Below are 20,549 nucleotides of genomic sequence, written 5' to 3' on the forward strand. Positions count from 1 at the left end.
ACTTAATTCACAAATGATTAATTCACAAATTAAGTTACAAGTCATGTATTTATCATGGAACTTAACTAACTGGAATATCCAGGGACATTCGCCAATTCCCCAAAACACCCAAAAATACGCGCAAACATTATAAAAATGCACACGCATTAGGCTTACCTTAGAAAATAAATATCGGAAACTGCTAATTACGACCACCGAAACTCCATATTAGTTCCTACGTTCACCAAACGATTACTTTTATCAACGTCAGATGATTCTCTCGTGACACGTACATATGTACCCAGATAAATCTGACAAGCAATTTCAACAGCGTAAACATAAACGTAACAGTATACTAATCTACGTGACGACTATATCTTCTGACGTGGCATAGACATCAATAGGGTCACGGTCCCGAATTTTCGTCTATCGAAAAACGACCTCGTACCGATTAAACGCCGTTCGAACGCCGCTACCACTCGCGTTATATAATTCGAAATGATTGTAAAACATAATTCAAGATCTCTTATCGACCGGCGTGTTTGTTTCCCATACGTCAGCCGTGAATAGACGACGGAGTGCGAATTCCAGCAGCGGAGAACAACGCCTACCTCGGTACACATGTGTTTCATAACTTTGCGCAAGTTGTCACCGCGAACGGCATCCTGTTACATCGTGATTGATAATATGTTGTTTCGTCCACTGTCGACACGTGCCACTGACGGTGATCCACAATTTTTGATCGCGACATGGCCCAGATAACGTTAATTATTTTATTAAAATTAAGGAGAGATTCAGAAGGTTAATTAGTAATTACATAGGAAAATATTATAGAATTGGTCTGCAAGGGAAATTATGAAAATTTTATGAAATCGAAGTGTCATATCTTTGGGCATTAGTTCGTGTCAGAAAGACGACGTTAATTATTTTATAAAAATTAAGGAGGGTTCAGAAGATTAACTGCACACGAAAATATTATAGAATTGGTCTGCATGAGAAATTATGAACATTGTATTAAATCGAGGTGTGATATCTTTGGGCATTAGTTCGTGTCAGAAAGATGACGTTAATTAATGTATAAAAATTAAGGAGGGGTTCAGAAGATTAACTACGCACAGAAACCTTATAGAATTGGTCTGCAAGAGAAATTATGAACATTGTATGAAATCAAGATGTCATATCTTTTAGCATTCATCTCAGAAATGAACACAATTTCACTGGGAATATTGACGTGACGAATAAGAACTCTACCAAGTAATCCATGGAGAATTTTTTTTAAAGTGATGATAATATTTCTTTTCATGTAGAGAAAATAATTAAGTATAAATTCTAATAATCAGGTATGTAAAGATCTAACAAACTTTGTGACTATATCTTTTTAACAAACTGCAACACTGTGGCTGCTGTTAACATTAGATCGTTTGTTTCACACATTAACAGTTTATTATTTTTAATTTTGTTACATGAGGCTGTTTCCTTTAAGCAAATTCATTCCTTGCAGTATGTATATGAACAAAAATTGTATTTTCAATGTTCGACCACGTGTTTTTAATATTAACATCAGTCGCAGGTGTTAAAATTTTGTAAATAAATTTAGTTCATTTAATTTTCGGTTGAACAGTCACTAAGATAAGCTGAACGTTCATTCAACATGAAGCATAATTCGACTGTAAAATTAGGATTTTATTGCTTGTCAAACAAAGAATGGATCGACACTGGTTTATTGTTTATTCTTCGCTTCGTTTTATCTAAACGAGACTCGTTTCCTTTCCCGATTTACACAAACGTTACTGTTTAATAGCAAACGTCACGTAATGAGAGGAAAACGTTGCTTACACCTGGAAATCAGTGAAGCGAGGCCTGTAATTTACAATGAACGCAACTGTCACTTGGTTGGTTTACCTATTATCGCGTCAAACTAACATTACAATCAATAGAAATCCATTGTTCTGAATGGAACATTAGAATGGATGGCAACGAACGTGTAAATAAGACCTTATTCAACGTAATCAGTTTGAAAAATGGAGAACTGTGCGTGAGAAATACAATTGTTATTAACAAAACGCTGATACTTCAGAAACATTAGAAGTTTCCCTAAATTAACCCATTCACTGTCAACTATAAGATGTCTCGTAGTTCAAATTGATTGAAATTATTCAAAGGATAACTTTACAGCATTTTTGAGTCACGAATTAATGCAAAAGAAGATCGTAGATTTTCTTTTTAAAATAACAAATGTAATATCACTTTTTATTATCAAAATGATAACCTAACTTTAAATTTGCCTGACAGTGACTGGGTTAATCGCCCTTACTACAATTCAATTTATTAATTATTTCACTCTGTTGTATTATACGAGTTCTTCGAAAAGAAAACTACGCTAGATAGTCACATGCCATTTTCGAGTATCAATCTACAGTAAGTCATCAATTACCTTCTGACAACTGATTCATAACATTCACATTTTCGACAAGTTGACAGATATCGCGCAAGTTCGAGTTCGTTTCAGAAAAATTCGCGTATTATGTGAAATGATGGAGTCTTCGATCTAAATCTGACGTACAAAGATATTCTTCGAGCAATCTTCGCGTCGAAATAAGAGAACACCTCTGGATTATATGCATATCAGAGTTTGTTTGTCCGTGTTACTTATTTGTTCCGAATCAAATTTCAACTTGTACGTGGAAAGTAGGTCCGACGGAATGATCGAGCATGCGCGAGAAGTGTCATATTTAGAAGTGTCATGTTTAGAAGTGTCATATTTAGAAGTGCCACATTAGAAATGAAATGTCTTATTAGAATTATGATTTCAAACGTTATTTCAAATAGTTCGGAGCCTCCGACTGCGTTCAGTTTATCTTCACGTTTATAAACGTTGCACATTAACTGCTACCACGTGTTTCCTACAACGTTCACGCCTAGAAGCTACGGAATTTTTATGACAATAATTTCTAATCTTCTCTTCACAGCGAAATAAACGAATGGAGATGCTACTGAAACTTGATCTCCCATGTGTCACTCAATAACCACGATAAATGTTGGCATTCTATCGTTTCAACGCTCCAGTTTTTCGTGTAAATAGATAAAATTCCTGGAATCCGATGTAAGCATTGAAAAACGAAGAAGAAATCAACACCACCTACAGGGGTAATAAATTTGACGTATCTTGCAGTAATTTCGCGAAATTCTACAAATTCAGGGCTTGTCATTGCCAAAACTTCAACATTCATAAACTTGGCGTACCTTCGTAAAGAATAACTTTGTAAAGGTAGCTTTCTCTGTAGCACAGAAAAAGGTTCTCGTCGCGTTACTTGCGTCGCTCATAGAAAGGTAGAGATCCCACCCTAGAATTCCAATTCACTACATAATATCATCCCTGGATCCAACGAACCTCGTCTCACATAATCCCATCTTCCCAAACCGCGTTAGTTTCGTCTCTCATAGAAAGGTAGAAATCCCACCCTAGAATTTCGATACACTAAATAATATCATCCCTGGATCCAACGAACCTTGTCTCACATAATCGCTTCTTCCCAAACCGCACCTAAACGTCACTTTCTCGAACTCTTATCCTCCACCATTCTTCGTCTTCCAAAGGTACGCTTCTTATCAAGGTACGCCTCAACCTTCGTTGACGAGCCAACTCACCAGTATAACACCAGGCCGGCCAGACAACAGGGCTCTCGGTGTCCAGCTCCCTCATTCTCTCAGCGACCCGCGGACATCTCCACTCCGTACGTCCCGACGTTGCGGTAAGTATGTCCAGTTTGATCTCTGATGCGAACTTCCGTCGTGAGAAACGACCTCCGATCGACGTTCCCTTCGAGCAGGCGTCTGCCTGGCGCGGTCTCCTCGCGTACGATCTTCCAGCGCCACGCGCTCGACTGGTACCTGCGTCCGTCACCTGGCGAACGACCACCTGTTGAACGTCAGAGGACGTCCGTCGAGGACCATGCCTCCCGTCCCGTGATCCGCTCAGCAATCGTCCGTCCGCGAGTGCAGAGGTTGCCGAGCCCCTTTTATCGCGTTAGGTGCACGTGCATGAGTGAGAGACAGATGATTCCGAGAGACAGATAACCGTAGATAAGCCGTCTGCGGCGGTGATAAGACACGGCGGAACCGTCATCGACTCGGTTCCCAGACCCCTCGTCACTTTCTCCGGGGCACGGACGATCTCTCACGCGTGTTACACGAAAAGGTGTTTCGCGCTCGGCTCGAATCGCGCACTAAATGTCACGGAAATGTCAATGAGGAGTCGCGGACGTTTGACACCTTCACTGTCCCCTTCCTCCCGCGGCCCCCGGGTCCGAGAGGGAACCAGTTTTCCTTCTCCGGGGCCGAACTGTGCACTAACTATCGTCGATATCACTGACACTCGCGAAACGATCCCTCGGCTGCGAACGATCGACGATCGACGCCTGGACAAACTGTAAACACTGTCAGGGCCGATACCTGGAAGGGCCCGTGTGACCGAGTGGATTGTTTACACGTTCTAGACCTAACTTGTTAGGAAACGTCTGTTTATCGAGAGCGAAACGACGGTTCGGGGCCCGTAGACGTCCGCAGAGACCGGGTCACCAGGCGATGGGGGCCGTAAACGGAATCGGTTGAGGATAACGCGATCGATCGTTGCCTCCGCAACGGACTCGGGAGGATCGTTGACGTAGCGCAAGATGACACGACACTACAACACGGCACTGCTGCGTGAGGCGTCGTCGAGGGGGACAGACGTAGACAGAGGGAGAAGGACGTAGCCCGGGGTAGGGGGTTGAGAAGACGAGACAGAGAAAAGGGGGGAGGTGGAGAGGGAGGAGGAGGAGGAAAAAAGAAGGGAAAAGTGAGAGAGACAGCAGAAGAAAGAAAGAAAGAGAGAGAGGGAAGAACCTGACCACCGGACACACTTGGCTACGGTAGGCACGACACACAGGTAAGCGGAGTGGCACTTAGGTTGGTGCACCTGCCGCGAGAGTCCGCGTCGTAATGGGAGCGGGGCAACGGGCGGCAGGTAGGCAGGCCTACCGCTCGTCAACCTGCGGAGTAGGGGAATCAGTCACATGGCGAGGTGCCCCGCGCTGGTTCCGCACGAGGAGGTGGTAGCCGAACCCGAGTGGTGGTGGACAAAGGTCCCCCTGGTGGTGGTGGTGGACGGACCGGGTCGTGGAGGTGGTGGTCGCCGCGGCGCGGTGGTAGGATCCACTGGATCCGATCCAGGACCAAGGAGTAGGATACACCGAAGAGGACCTCGAACCGAGCGGACGGTGTCAGAGTAACCTGTCGCCGCGGAGTTCTTTGTGGGTGATTTCTTCGCAACGGGCCGCAAAGATAATATTTTCTTTCGGGGCCCGACGTGGAAGGCGGACCTCGACGGACCCATCCGCGACGGGAACTGGAGTATGTTGCCTTTGCGGGGGGAGAGGAAGGTTACTCGAGTGATGCACCGGGAGGACGTGCGGTTCAGATTTTAGTATGTGTATGGATAGTTTTCTATGGGATTTTCTTTCGTTTTGTTTCGTTTAGAGGTTGGACGGTTGATGGAATAGGCGAGGAGTTATCAGGTGGCGGTCGTATGGAGGTCTTTTGTTGATTGAATCCTTAGTCGAGTACGATTTTGAGATAGGTCAAAGAGGATGCGGGGACCTATGGGAAGGATCTAGTGAAAGGAAAAATGTTTAAGAAATAGCGATTATTGATATTAATGTGTTTCGTAGCCAAATGATTGAATATTTATCGTGATTTATTAGAAACATGATTGTAAACGTGTAGGAAGGTATTTTGTTGTTTGATTGTTGAAGATTGTTGTAGCGATTTTGAGATTTGTGATGAGAACACTGAGATCTATGGTAAATTGGAAGGAAAGTAAACATTTATCCAGTGTTTAGGGCTACTGTTGATATTAACATGTTTGATAGTCAAATGATTGACTATTTGTCGTGATTTATTACGAACATGATTATAAACGCGTACGAAGGTATTTTGTTGTTTGATTCGTAGACGACTATGCAATTTTTAATATGTGAAGTAAACACTGAGATCTATGCTAAATTGGAAGGAAAGTAAACATTTACCCAGTGTTTAGGACTACTATTAATATCACGTGTTCATTACTCGGATGACACATATAATTCTCCATCATTAGACTGCAAATCTTTATGCATTTATAGGCGATTTGAACGTGCAAGAAACTATAAAATGCAAGCAATATGCAAGAATGTAAAAAACATTGAAAGTAAAGTTCACGTTATAATATTTGCAGAATAAAATAAATTCCTGTTTAGGTTCAATGTTTCTAGGTACATTTTCAAAAATTTTATTTTGCATAAAAATCCGCAGTCTATTCATTATTAACTAGAAAAACACTTCAAAATAAATATATTTATAAAAAGAAAGAACGAACCAATGCATGTCAGCTAAAACACACATATCTCGTTTATTCTATTCCAAAAATAATTCATAAATTTACTAGTTCGCGTCGTCATAAATAAATATATAAATATATAAATATATAAAGCATCATGATCTCAGGCCCGAAATTATTTAATATCAATACAGCGTTGTACTCTTTTTCCATTCATACAGTTTATATCGGAGTTTTAACTTTCATTAATTCCTTTCCTAATGGTTTCTCGATTACCATTTTTGTGAAACAGATTACTAAATCAGTCAAAGTTGGACAATTAATCGATTTCAACACGAACTGAGAAACGTGTATATGTTCTTATTACATAACTCGTTACGTGTTAAATACTCGACGTTTCGTGTTTACAACCCAAACGATACTAGCACGTGGATTATTAATAAACATTACAAGTAGAATCAAGTCTGTCGATGAAGTCGCTTAAAAATAGACCTGAAGATGCTTCTCATCCGAGTTCCAGTTGAAGTTGCGTATCGAAAGAACTAGTTGAAGTGGAATCCTCGCAAACAGTGGCAAGCATCGATGTGTTTTATTGGTCGTAGGAAGTGTTCGAACATTCTTGACGTATTTCGAAGCTTGTGACAATTAGCTGCGATACGGTCACGAAGATCTAATGGATTATCGACTGGTTTCTATCGAATAGCCTGCTTGAGGTGTCGTCCAATGCAGAAATCTGACGTATCGAAGTACGATGAATGGTACGATTTACGCAATTGGCGATCTTTTACCTATTCAACGAACAGGATCATCTTATTTAACTCCATTGAATCGGCATTCATGCTGAGAATGTTATTTAGCCTCTTTCAAAAGGTTTTGAAGAAATCGTTTATATTCTTCGCCAACAACTTATGATAATTTGTATCTATATAAAAAGACTACTAAGAAAAGAATACTATAATAGCTCATGTGTATTTTCGTATTTTACAGATCGGAACTAATTAAATAGTATCTTTTGATACAAATCCTGAATTATATTAACTACAGGAGTTCCTTATCACATTTCTCCTAAGCTTGTCTACAATGACTTCAATGCATCATTTCCAATAAATTTGTTAGCAATCTTTTCGAAGCTGACATTAAACAAAAATTACGTGCACAAAGTTCTGAATAAAAATTTAAGCCTGTCAAGACTAGAATTAAACCACTACAATTTATCACCTGTGCACATTTTTAAATAAAAATTTAGGCCTGTCAGGATTAGAATCAAACCACTACAATTTGTCACCTGTGCACATTTCTGAATACAAATTTAGATCTGTCAGAACTAGAATTAATAGTAAACCAAGAAAGGAAATACTATTTTCAACCAAACTTAACCTGTCCCGCGAACTTCCTAAAATGCGAAAGCATCCAAAAGACAGGATACATGGAAAGAATTCTACCGAACGGGGAAAGTGATTCATTCGTTTAGCTTTTATTGGCGTTCAGACAAAAGACATATGCGGCACTTTCGTGTTTCCATCGGCGTCCGTAGCTTCCAACAAAGATCGTTGCCGAGTCCCATATTTGGATTCACCGAAGGCACAGAAGAGTATTGAATTCCAGGCGTTTCCACCTATCCCGGCTACAGCCCGATGGCAGATTGTCCCCTGACTCGTCGTCCAGGAACGTCGTGTGCTGTCTAACTACGTCTTTCTTTACGTCTCTAGCTAAGTGGAGTTACGTTTCGTCTAGGTGGACAGTGTATCGATAAAACCAGACAAGAATGCCTTGTTTCCCCAAAGAGGGGATGCGGCTGCAGTTTCAGAACAACTGGTTGTAACTTCGAACGCGATGACTGGGGAATTCAACTGCCTTTATACGTTGGAGAATGATCGAATACTGGTCTGCCTTTGAAATTGCGAGCGAGGAGCGTTGTTTGCTTTGGCTCCGGTCTTCTTCGGTGCGAAAATATTCAATTTTGATACTTTAAAGTTACAGTATGATGATTTCCTCGTGTATTGTACCGAAGATAATTGAAATTGTGTCTGTGGATTATTTGATAATTAGTTATTATTCAGCAAGAATTGGTCAGGATTTTGGAGTGCAATTTCAACGATACGATTTATGAGAGCAAACCGTTAATTGAAAACGTTTTAACCCTTTGCGCTCGAGAGGTGACTCTCTGTCGCCGATAATTTCTTTGGAGCTCGAAGTGCCAATAAAATGATTATCGGTGACCATATTCTCAAATCTAGATAGCTTAGAATTCATGGCAATAGAATGCTAAGATACATCTCGAGTCGGAAATTTCTTGGTAATTTTTACCGTAATTATGTTTTGCTTCCAGACTATTGGAAACTACATATTCAAACATTCTTGTATTATTTATTTTTATAACTTACTTAACATTCGGAATTAATTTTGTTTGTTCTTCAGTGAAAAGCACTGTTAATTAAATGTAAGTTAATCTTCGAGTATGCGAATACATGAATTTTAGTTTCAAGAGTGATTCTGTGTAGGTTAAGGGGTTAATTTAGTTTAGTCAATTTAGTTTCAATAATATCGAAATAATAGAAACAGCAGGTTATATAATTGAGACTATAATTCACCCAATGTAAACTTCAGTTCCTATTTCGAGCGTTTATCTCACCTTCGGATTAATGGCGCACTTTTCGAGCAAGAGGTGATTCAACGGTGATAACGATGTCAAACATAGGTGTGTAGCGTTTTTTGCATTCAAAGAACAAACACGGTATTGCAAAGGATACATTTGTTTCTTGGTCAAAAATTTGGTGATGATCGATGATCCATAAGAAGATGCATTGTCATGGTGTAACACCAAAAAATAAATTCTTTTAATTCAACATCCCGTACATTCACCCGATTTGGCTCCCCGCGATTATTTTTTATTCCAAAGATGCATTTGTCGTCACCGCTTTGCATCAATTGAAGATATTTATCGAAAAATAACGACCAGTATCGACATCATTCCAATCAAGGTCATAAGAGAGTCATTTGATGCATTTTTTGAACGTGCAAATCGTTGTATTTGAGCTAAGGGACAATATTCGTCTAGTTCTACTATTTTTAAAGCCATTGCGGTTATTTTGGGGACAGAGGGTGTATGTATGCAATTGAACGTGCAAATCGTTGTATTTCGGCTGAGGGAGACCATTATTCTAACTAGTTCTGTTACTTTTAAAGCCATTCTGGTTATTTTCCGGACTTAGGGTGTACGTATGCAACTGTCAGCGCAAATCGGTGTATTACAAACCTAGTCAAACCTGGTGTCGGTAAATTCTGATCGTCCAAACTCTGTATCTGTAACATTCATGGAAGCCTCACGATAATCGTAACAGAAATCCCAACGATCCCTCCAAGAGTAACTCCTCCGACTCTCCCAGTTCCCGACGATATTCAAACATCGGTTCTCGGAATATCGCCGCGCGAAACTCGTTCAGAGTGCAAAAAGCAGCCCTTCAATTACTCCTTAACAAAACGAGCGACGCTGGACAGGCCGGCCAGGGCCCTCGTCACCAGAGGCACTAACAGTCGCCCGGTTAATACGACCATAACCCCGGCGATCCCACGACTTAACTCGCGTATGTCGCAACATCGTTATCGCCGTAGAATATCGGTATACGGCGGTGTCCTGGAAGTGTTGCCCTAGGCGTCTCTCCGTGGCGAACGCGACCAGGACGCCGAAGCGAAACGAGCCTGCAACCGTGCACCACGGTAGGGTACCGAGGAACGTGAAGCACGGATGAGAGCTTGTTAGGTTAACCATCACATTGTTTCACGAGGGCGTGGTGGCGTGTTGTTTGCAACGAGTGCGTGGAACGCTCCTCAGGGTCTCCCCGCATCCCGCGTGCTATCTTCTCTCTCTGGCCGAAGATCGGAGCGGTACCATCGAGAGCGATATATCGCGGCCGATATATATCACTCGGCGAGCACTCGACTTCCATACGTCCGCTCGAGCGTACATATGTACGCGTACATCGCCCGGAGGCTGGCTTCAAGGTCCTCGTTTAGATATCCGTTCGCTTCGAGATTATTCGAGGCAACGACGTCGCTTCGTCGGGCACGTCCGCGATGGCCGGGGCGTTACAGCCCGGCGTCCTATCTGGCCTGATCGGTCAGCTTCCGGAGCTAACGATTACCACCTCGGCCATTTTCCTTCGCGGCCCTGGCCTGCGATTAAACGGTCCATCGACCCCGTCCCCTGTCTCACCCGTGGACGATGTGGTAATCGCGTCGGCATCGTCGATCCTCAAGATTACCGTCAATCGAACGGACCAGGCCACTCGATTAGGTATGATAATGGCGAGGATGCTGGCGAATATTCTCCAGGAAAACGGCTCGGGGTCTCGGTTGCCGGGAAGGTTCGAGCTCGGACATTTTTCTGGGCTTCTTGTTGGGCTTCGGTGGCATTCAGGTGGGAGTTGTTGAGGAGTTAGGGATGAATCTGCTGGAGATACAGATGGGCAAAACCTTAGGTTTCGAATGGATATGAAGTTTGAGGAATAGATGTGTTTGTTTTGTTTCTTTTTTTGGAGAACATTCGAAAGAGAAAACGAGACAAACAGATTAGCAAACTTCTAATTTATTCGAAACTTAGGGTTTCGCCCATCACTGGCTGGAGACATTGTGTTTGCGAATCGGACCATAGGATAGAAGCGCCTTGAAGCTAAACGACCATCATGAAGACTGTATAAAGAGATCCAAGTCCCTAAGAAAGTTACTAGAAAACTGTTATCAAAATTCCGAACTTGAAGTTATGAATATTTCGGCCACTCGCGGCGAAAGTGCGCACAGACTACGATATATACATGTCATATGTGTATGATAATATATACATATATGACGTACACGGTCTGTCTAAAAAGAAACCGAACTTTTGTTATGAAAAGAAAAAATTACAAGTACAGTTCTTACACACACGTTTATTTACTCAAAATAATCTCGCTATGCGCCAATACAGCGTGTAGACCGCGTAATTAACATTTCGAAGGACCTTTGTAGCTCCTGTTTTGGTACCCCGTTTAGTACGGCGGTTACAGCGGCCTGAATCTCCGAAATATTGCTATAATGTGTCCCTCTCACTGGAATTGGCATTGTTACCTTGGATCATTCACCCTACTCGCCTGATCTGTCTCCCTGCGATTATTTTCTTTTCCCAAAATTGAAAAATAAAAGAGGGCACACTGTGTCTCCTTACCCATCAAAATGCTTCCGGAGATAAACTAAACAAGATAAAGAGATGGGACTACATACTCGTACTTTCTCTAACATTAATCCTTTGATCCTTTCAATTTATTATTTTCGGTTTGATCACAAAATTTTTCAGCAAAACGAAACTAAAACGCTTTTTAACCGTGGACATTTAGGAATTTACCACCTAAAATTAACGAGTGTCTCGTACACTCGTCTCTCCCAATCGCAGTGTGACGATCCCACTCGTGTCTCGATCTCCACCCCGGTCTACACACTGCCATTCGATCTATATTACGAGAACCATTCCGCCCAATTTGTATTTCAGAAACATTCGGAAGACGACCGGGCCCAAAGTGGACGCGTTAAGGTATCCAGCTTGACTGGAAGCCTTGGCTAGCCATAGCTCATCTTCGGAGTTGAAGTAACCAGTGGCGTTCATGAATACGTGTTCATTATTTATGAGCAACGCCTCTCGGCATCAACTGGACCAGCCTCCCTATCTACCGGTAGGTACGAAGAGAGGCAGCCGGATAACGTATTACGTCTTCATATTTTTTTCCCCTGATGCACACCCGGTAATTAAAGGTGCCCCGCCAAGGACTCGGATGATTTATCGGCCGTGCCCGTTCAACCTGATAAGATGGGACCAACTGATAACGAGGTGCCTTTTGTACATCGAGGCCCCTGATCGAACTGGAACTTTCCTCTCCTTCTCCACCTCGCCGACGAGCCGTGTTATTCGAGATCCGACGCCAGTCTGACCCTCGAATGCTTCTTCAACGTTCGCTGGACCACTCCGGCCGCCTCGCGAGAGCCTTTTCCGTCGTTGGATACGTAAGAAAGCGCAAGTTTTGCGGTTAATGCGGTTTCGTGCGTGTCCGAACAGACCATACATACGTCTTGATTTTGGGACGGGACTGATTCTTTTAATTTTTATTCGAGATTTAGAATAAGTTATCGGTTATTCGTATTTTAATATACGACAATATCAGTAACTTTTCCGAAGAAAGTCGAGAGTAAGTAGTGATTGTCACACATAAATGAGTCGAATTATTATTTTAAGAGACGTCTGCACTTATTTATGTCATACCAGAATATAGTTGTAAAATATCATAATGATTCATAATATGATATTTATAACTCGCAATATAATGAGATTAACAACAAAATTTTGGTTCAGCTTAGATATTTTATTTTATCAATATTATTGTGTGGTGTACTATCCGAAATTAGACAGAAATAGTATAAATTCAAAGAAGTTAATAATCAGTACTTTTCTCACGTTTCGGACAACGGGGACTCTTCTTGAATAACAATCCAGTTCGTAATACCTACATCAAACAGTTTATCTAGACTTTTTGAGCTAGCTTCTAAACTAAATTGAGCGACTATATCACTAATGACGGATTATTTTTTCGAAAGAACCTTCACGAAATACTCTTTGTTTGCTCGAAGAATCAATCCTAATTCATGCTTTAGACTCCAATCATCATGTTTCGCTGCGAAGATTACAGCGTTCTGAAACACCGTAATCGAAACGATCACTGGTTGTGGTTCTAAGCAAATCGATGGTTGTTTGAAGGGAATCGCTAATTCATTTTCATTATCATCATAGATTAGATGAGCACATATTAACCTGTGTGACGTAACCACAGATGGTTTCATTGTAATAAACAGACTGTGGATCTTTATGCATTTATAGGAAATTTGAATGTGCAAGAACCTACAAAATGCGAGCAATATGCAAGAATATAAAAAGGATTGAAAATAAAGTTCATATTGTAACATTTGTAGAATAAAATAAATTCCTATTTAGGTTCCATTTTTGTAGGCACGTTCGCGAAGATTTTATTTTGCATAAAGATCCGCAGTATAGTATTACGTAAATGTTTCTTAATGAATTATTCATAATAATTTTGATAATTATCCTGTTGAGGCATAAATGTTGAGAACAATTCTTTTAGAATACAATGCTGAAAAATAAACTATCTATCATTATAAAGCAGCTGCTATTTAACAGTAAACATTCATTATAAGTTAAGCCAACATATTTTCCTTGACAAATGAAAGGAAGATTTCTTAATATTTCAACGAAAGTGTCTCTGTATATCTATAGGAAAAATTATACACATCCACATCTATAGGAAAAATTATACCGTCTAACAAAACCGAATCGTTTCTCACGTTCACAAGAAAAAATTTAATTTGAACACTTTTCGCTATCTCGCTACAATTTTCCATCTGCTTGGAAAGGTGCTCCTCTATCATTAATCACTATCCTCATTTTCAACCTTTAAGGGAGGCCTGAACGTTTGAACTGGCGCAAACCCCTAAATGCGCCTGTTTTGCTTCTCACCGTAATTTCATCGATTCTATTAATCGCAACTTAATAAAATTAAACTCATTACATCTGTTACATATTAATCTTTAATTTAAGCGTAGTTGCACCAAAATATGTTAACTTTTGTGCCCGTGGTGGCTTTAAAAAGATCCTGAAAAAAGGGTACAAAAATCACTGTTTCTCGTACGAAATGCACCTGGTTTGAAAAAACTATTCGTCCGACCGTTATTTTCTGATTTTAATTTGTCTAATATAAAATCTACAGGAAAACACATTTTTAAAATAACAGTTGATGTTACTCCGCTCCGGAATGAAACTTGTCGACTTCGCGCGAATAACCAACCCCTTCCCATAAGCGCTACAAGTACCAAGCCACCCTACGCAACCGTATACTCCATAAAACGAGGCACTCGGTCTATTACGAGCCAGTAATTCACCTAGCCGTTCCTGTTCTACGCTGAACGAGCAGTGCTTCGCCACTTTGGAATCGCTTACGCGGATATGGTCCCGTTGACCGAAGAAATTTACGCCCATCGATAAAGCAGCGACCAAGGCGAACGGTGACGAGGAAAACGACGACCCCGGGTCCTGATGATGATTTCGAAGATTTAATTGAGACGTCCAGCCGGTACTAAAAAGACCCAGGCGCCTCTCCCCGCGTTCCCCCGTGCCGTCTCGTTTCTTCTCCCGAAGCTTGTTGTGTTCCTCTTCCGGGCGAGAGGGGCGCCCCATCCGATGGCCCGTCGGATTTTTCGACCCGTTTCGATGGACGTTTTATTGGTCGTTTGATTTACGAGGAGCTTCGTTCGCCGCGTAATTTGTTGCGCCGTATTTAATTTGCTTTAAAAGCGTCCACGTTAAAAGCTGAGAGGGGGACGTACGGGAAGAGGCGATGATGGCCGACGGACCATTCCTACCGGCGAGAGGCGTAAAAACGATAACGGGGCACCTGTTTTACGGAATTTTTATTATGATGTACATAGTAAACGCGCGACTCGGCTCTAACGAGCAGAAGTGGATGATATCGATAATGGGGATAGGAGAAATTCGGTTTGAGGTTTCATACGAGGCGCCATGGCTTGATGAGATACCTGGAATTATGAAAGAACTGCACATTTTAGCGGGCTGCGATGCATTCTTCTTATGTATTTGCTTACAAATTTGTAATCAGAATGGTGGCCCATGTATTGAGAATTTTTTAACCGAAATCAAACATTTTCAAACATACATTCACGTGTCATACATTAAAAATACGAGAGAGATTCAAAGGAGAACAAATGTGAACATATAGCGGGACATCGACGCATCGATGTTTTTGTATATATGTAGAAGTCACTGTATTGAATTTTTTGGTTTTCTGTAAATTACATTCGTAAGCATCAACAACATCACGAAGAAAAAGTACGTTATCTCGTGCCATAGAAGCAATATAGGGTTTAGGAATAGACTGCAGAAATAACATTTCTGCTTTGTTCTTTACAAACGAAAAAGGATTGATTAAAATGCAAGATGTAGCTATAACATCTTCGAACACAAACAGCAACCAACATCTTCAAACAAAAGAATCGTATTTCGTGCAATAGTAGCAATTCGGGATCAAAATACGGAGTAGAGCAATTGCATTTCACCCTGGCTATTTTCAAAACGAAGAGAGATTGCCTAAATGCAAGATTTCTGTATAACACTTTGAAACACAAACAGCAGCCAACATCGTCAAAGAAAAGAATCGTATTTCGTGCAATAGGAGCAACCCAGGGTCAAATAATATGGTACAGCAATGACATTTCGCCTTTATTATTTACAAATGAAAAGAGATCGACTAAAATGCAAGATATCTCTGTAACATCTTCAAACACAAACAGCAACCAATATTATCAAAGAAAAGGATCTTATCTCGAGCAATAGAATCAAACCCAGGGTCAAAGAATAAAGTGCAGCAATAACGTTTCACCCTTGTTAACTATAAACCGGTGCAGAAAAGTTATACCGGTTGTATACATTATTAAGTGCTTACGAAGTGCCCGAGGAGAGAAGTCGTATCGCATTAACGCGTTTAATTTTATTTTTATAGAAACTCGTCGTAACGTGTCTCACATCGGTACAGCCGTATCGTGAAGGCGTTTAATGGTGTCCCGTGTAAAAATGACCGCGAAGCACGTCACAAAAATTCGTTAAACGCGAAGCTCTCCGAAATGCAAGCCGGGTAAAAAGGATTACACACGCATCGTCGTTTGGGAGCGTAAAGTTCCAGGTGAAAAAGTTTCATGGCTCTGAAACCAAACCACGCAGTACCACGCGAGTTTTTTTTTTTTTTTTTCGCCGCGGCGAGGAGAAACGAGGCTGCTTTCGTAAGGTACGGTTAATTTCAATGTAATTTACACGAATGTTCTCGCGCGCAGGAAGAGGTCGAGCCGAATAATGTTCGCGAAATTTACTTTAATTAAATACCTCGTTTTGGCGAGCGTAAGTATAAAGGTTAAACGTTATGCCTTTTCTTATTGAGTATCCTCGCCGGGCTCTTAAAATAATTTAAAAACACCGTTGTTCCGCGGTGTAATGCGTGCTTGAGGTATCTTTAAGGATGATTAAGCGAAGGACTAAGTGACACGGGCGCAACGTGCTAGCGCGTAATGGATCGCTCTAAAAATAACAGGCTCTCGAAATTTAATTACACGTGAGTAATTAATTGCACGGAACACTATTCAAAGCTAAATGTATCGTTCGCTGAACAATGCCTCGAAGGAACAATAATTTTCAATAAATTTCTCGCGTCATACATCGCCACTTTCTTACGTTTGTATTTTTTTTTTAACAGCGATGCAATCTGTTATCTAAAGAAAATTACCTTTCTCGAAGATTCCTTTATTCGACTCTAGATTTCAACGTTGTTAAGAACAGTTTCCCTACCGAAGCAGCTTAGAACAACAACACCAGAGGGTAAATCTCGACATGATTGCGACAGGAGATCAGTTAGGGTCGATCGACGCGTCTTTCCGTTTCAAACCCCGATGTGGCCGTGTTCTCGCCGATCAATATCGCGCGAAACGATAAATGGGATGATAAATTTGAACACGCACGATTATAGCAACCGTGGTAACACCCCCCTCCCGTTCGATGCCGGTGAATCAGCGGAGGTAAAGGTTGAGAGGATAACCGCGCACTTGAAAGGTCAATGAAACGGTTGTCTCGGATGAGATTCCAGTAGAAAAAAAAAAAAAGGAAATATAAAGAGACGCGATTCACGAATTAATTCTAAAGACTTTTCACGTGACGCCGAAGATTGTTTACTTTCTTTCAACGATAATTGCGCAACCTGTTCGAAGAGCTCGTTAATTATATCGCTACTAGTGGAATTCCTACAAAGTAATAGACGTGTAATTGAAACGGACAGGCCACTCGTTCGACGTGCAATCTAATTAGCGTCACGTTTTCCTGGTGCAATACGCAACGACGATTCTCGGGAACAATAACCATTATGAAAACTCGTTTCTAGCCGTGTGTACGTTGAGAATAGTGTCTTGCGTTGTTCGAGGCATGGTAATAATAATAATAATAATAACCGTAGTAATGGTAATAACGATGACGACGATACATCTTGTAATATTACTTGAAAGATGAAATGATATGTGATGTGTAGGAAGAGGGCTAAACGTGCATTTATGGTGCTAAAGCGAGATACAGCTGTTATTAAGCTAATCTATGCATTTAAGAGAATAAGAACAATTGTATTAGAGCTTTATTGCTCTGAGCATGTGGACAAGATCATTTGAAAGATGTTGGCTTGATGCATCTTGCGAGGATCCAGCTTGGAATGGATGGTTCACGTAAGAGAAAAATGTATAAAAATGATAATTTCTTTTGGTTTTTTTTTGTGTCAAACCAAAATTACGACCTACACGTTTCCCGCCGATAGGAGGTTTTAATTGCGAGGTGCTCTACAAATGTGAGTCGCAGTCGACTCAATTTCAATATTTCTTTTGGAAAAAATTTATACAGACTACTCAAATATGTATGAAAATAGGATAAAAAGATCGATAGAATTAATTATTTTGTTTCATCCTAATAAAATTCACGAAAAACCGCTTTTTTTCGACCTCCTAATTCAGGATACCCTCTTAATAGAGAAAACAGACCCTCCACAATGCGACCTCTGCAACGTCAAAACAACAACCAAGCACCTACTATTCGAATGCCGAAGATATGATGCCGAAAGACGAAAATATCAATTAAAACCAGACTCGGCTCTAATTTCTCAAGACCACGTGCATCAAGTATTTGAGAGACACCAACCTGTTCCAAAAAATTACAAATATCCTTGTCGCTAATGACTATGCAGTTGATGGGACGTAAAGCCTAAATTAAAAAAAAAAAAAAAATTTGTTCTCCTCTAGCTGTAATAATCGAAATTCGTAGAATCAATTTTACTCCTCGCTACATATAATATGTGGTAATATTCTTTCGAGTCCCGTTTTGCCCTCTCAATATTCAATCAGGGCCCGATGCAACGTTCACAGTGTTCACACCTCTAAATACAGACATAAGATGTTTATCAGCCGTTTAAATACCGACCAAATACGTACGATTTTCATCAGAACCGGCGCCAGATATCTTGTCAACGAATTAACGATGTTTCCTTCAGTCGTGATTCATTTTGATGTCCGCCTCGATCGACGGAATATTTAATTGGAGGATCGCGTGGACTCACGCTATTCTCGTCGCCGTTAGGCCCGAAAAACAAGGGAAATTACATCGGTCCGGGTCGTAGAGATGTTAATAAACGAACGCGTGGCCAGAAATCCATAGAAAAATATAGAAGTCCTCTGGAATCCACGGTAGTTATAAAACCATCAGCCATAAAGAACTCGTGACGCTCGTCGCAACGTCAACCGTTTCGTGGTTAATTAAGGGTCTTCTTTTTATCGGTGGACGCGTCAACAGGTTGCGTCAAGGAATAATAAATTGGTCAGTGATCCCTTTCGTTTGTAAAAACGCCTTCTGTGCGTGGCACAGGGGAACTTTCAGGAAATTATTGCTCGTAAAACGTCGATTTTATACGCTGACACAGAATCGACGACAACTAGCATGTACTGAGCTGACGATTTCAGAAATTAATGACAATTGGATTTTAATTCCTAACGAGCTTGGAAAAATCGAGAAGTGATCAAATGAAATGGAAAAATACAGGGATAACCTTTTATTTCGGGTCGAAACGTAACTTGTCTTGTTAGTTGAGGGCTTCGAAATATTTCTGTCAAATTCTGTTTAAAAAATTTCATCAAATTTTTTGTATTCGTGTATAAATCAATGCACCACATTTCAGCGTTACGTCAGTTTGACATTTTTCAGACATGCGCCCATACTGTCGACTGTTCCAAAAATCGATCGTCTTCTCTGACCACTCATCAAGGGTTATGTTAATGTGACATTTTTCAGATATGCACCCATACTATTTCAAAATGGTTTTCAATCATAGCTCGGTTTATATTTTCATATGTTTATATTTTCAATCATAAAAAAAAAAATCATCTTCTTCATTTAAAAACGACGTAAGTGAAATCGTCCGCGGCTCTCCAGTTACAAGCATCCCGCACCAGCCTAGCAGCGCTCGAAAGACTCCACAGAACGAAATCGGAGAAAACTCGTGAGAAAAGCGCTCCAATTGTCCCAAAAGGGCCCGACGAGAGCCACGGTGCTCGCGGCCAGCCGTAAGAATAAGGGAAAGAAACCCAGAAAGGAATAAGGAGGCGAGGTATCGGGGCACGCACGGAGCACAAAGTGCAATTTCGCCATTTTTGCCTCGTAAAATCCGGCCAATGAACGGCGTAAAAATGAATAACTGGAGGATCGTTCACCCGCTGGAGCACACGATGCCCGCCCCGCGCCCTATTTTCTCCCGCTGCGCTCCTTCGTTGACCTTTCTCTCTCCTTCGTTCGCGCCGGCGTGGCCCTGGTTGCTCCGCCGAACGATTTTTATCTTCCGGGTAGAATAGATTATCTTTATTTACGAGCAATCCGTGGTATGGGCAAATTGTTTGGGAACGGGAGGGCCGCTTATTTAGAAGCCGTAAACTATTCAATACGCGAGCGGACCGAGGAGGATCCGGCGCGCGCTCGAAACTTCGGAAGAGATCGAACAGGGGCGCGCAAGATGGCGGACGCGACGAAAAAGACGTAACCAGCGCTTGCTCGATCGTGTTATTTTTTTGACAGTGTTGGGGCCACGCGGGACTATTTCGGAGGAAATAATTAGTAGTCGATTGTATAATTCATCTGAAGCAGGAGTGGCCAAACCGCGGCATCGCCTTGAATATTTTTACGGTCCGCGAGATTCATCATACTTTTATCAAATATATTCGTTTTTGTTAGAGAAGTAAAGTAAATTTAAAGTTTCGTGCCACTATTCTCTAGAGTCTTCTCTTAATATTATTTTATATTTCTAAGGAAACTCTTTGTTCTTTTGTGATATAATTTATTTTTCTTTATGTTACGGATACATTGTAAATATTAATAATATATTTCTAAGAATTTTATAATGGCCAACTAGTGAAAACCAATGTATTACGAAAATACATTATTTTTGCATCCATATAATCAAGAATTAACTGTCGAAATTATAAGAAACGAAAGTTTGAAGTCCCTTTGGAGAAACTCTTTACAGCGAAGAAAGGAAGGAAGGAG

General features: G+C 41.0%; 1 protein-coding gene and 1 long non-coding RNA gene across 9 annotated transcripts in view; both read right to left on the reverse strand.

The window, feature by feature from the left end:
- Positions 1-6,081, reverse strand: part of LOC128886810 (uncharacterized) — a 63,377-nt gene extending 57,296 nt beyond the window's left edge. The window contains exon 1 of the long non-coding RNA XR_008459912.1: positions 3,628-6,081. This is a non-coding gene — a long non-coding RNA (uncharacterized LOC128886810). The remainder of the gene's footprint in view (positions 1-3,627) is intronic.
- LOC128886415 (uncharacterized) overlaps positions 1-20,549 on the reverse strand; it is a 461,940-nt gene that overhangs the window by 207,692 nt on the left and 233,699 nt on the right. The gene's annotated exons all lie outside the window — the stretch shown is intronic.

This window comes from Hylaeus anthracinus, unplaced genomic scaffold, assembly GCF_026225885.1.
Source record: "Hylaeus anthracinus isolate JK02 unplaced genomic scaffold, UHH_iyHylAnth1.0_haploid 0, whole genome shotgun sequence".
NCBI classification, from domain to species: domain Eukaryota; kingdom Metazoa; phylum Arthropoda; class Insecta; order Hymenoptera; family Colletidae; genus Hylaeus; species Hylaeus anthracinus.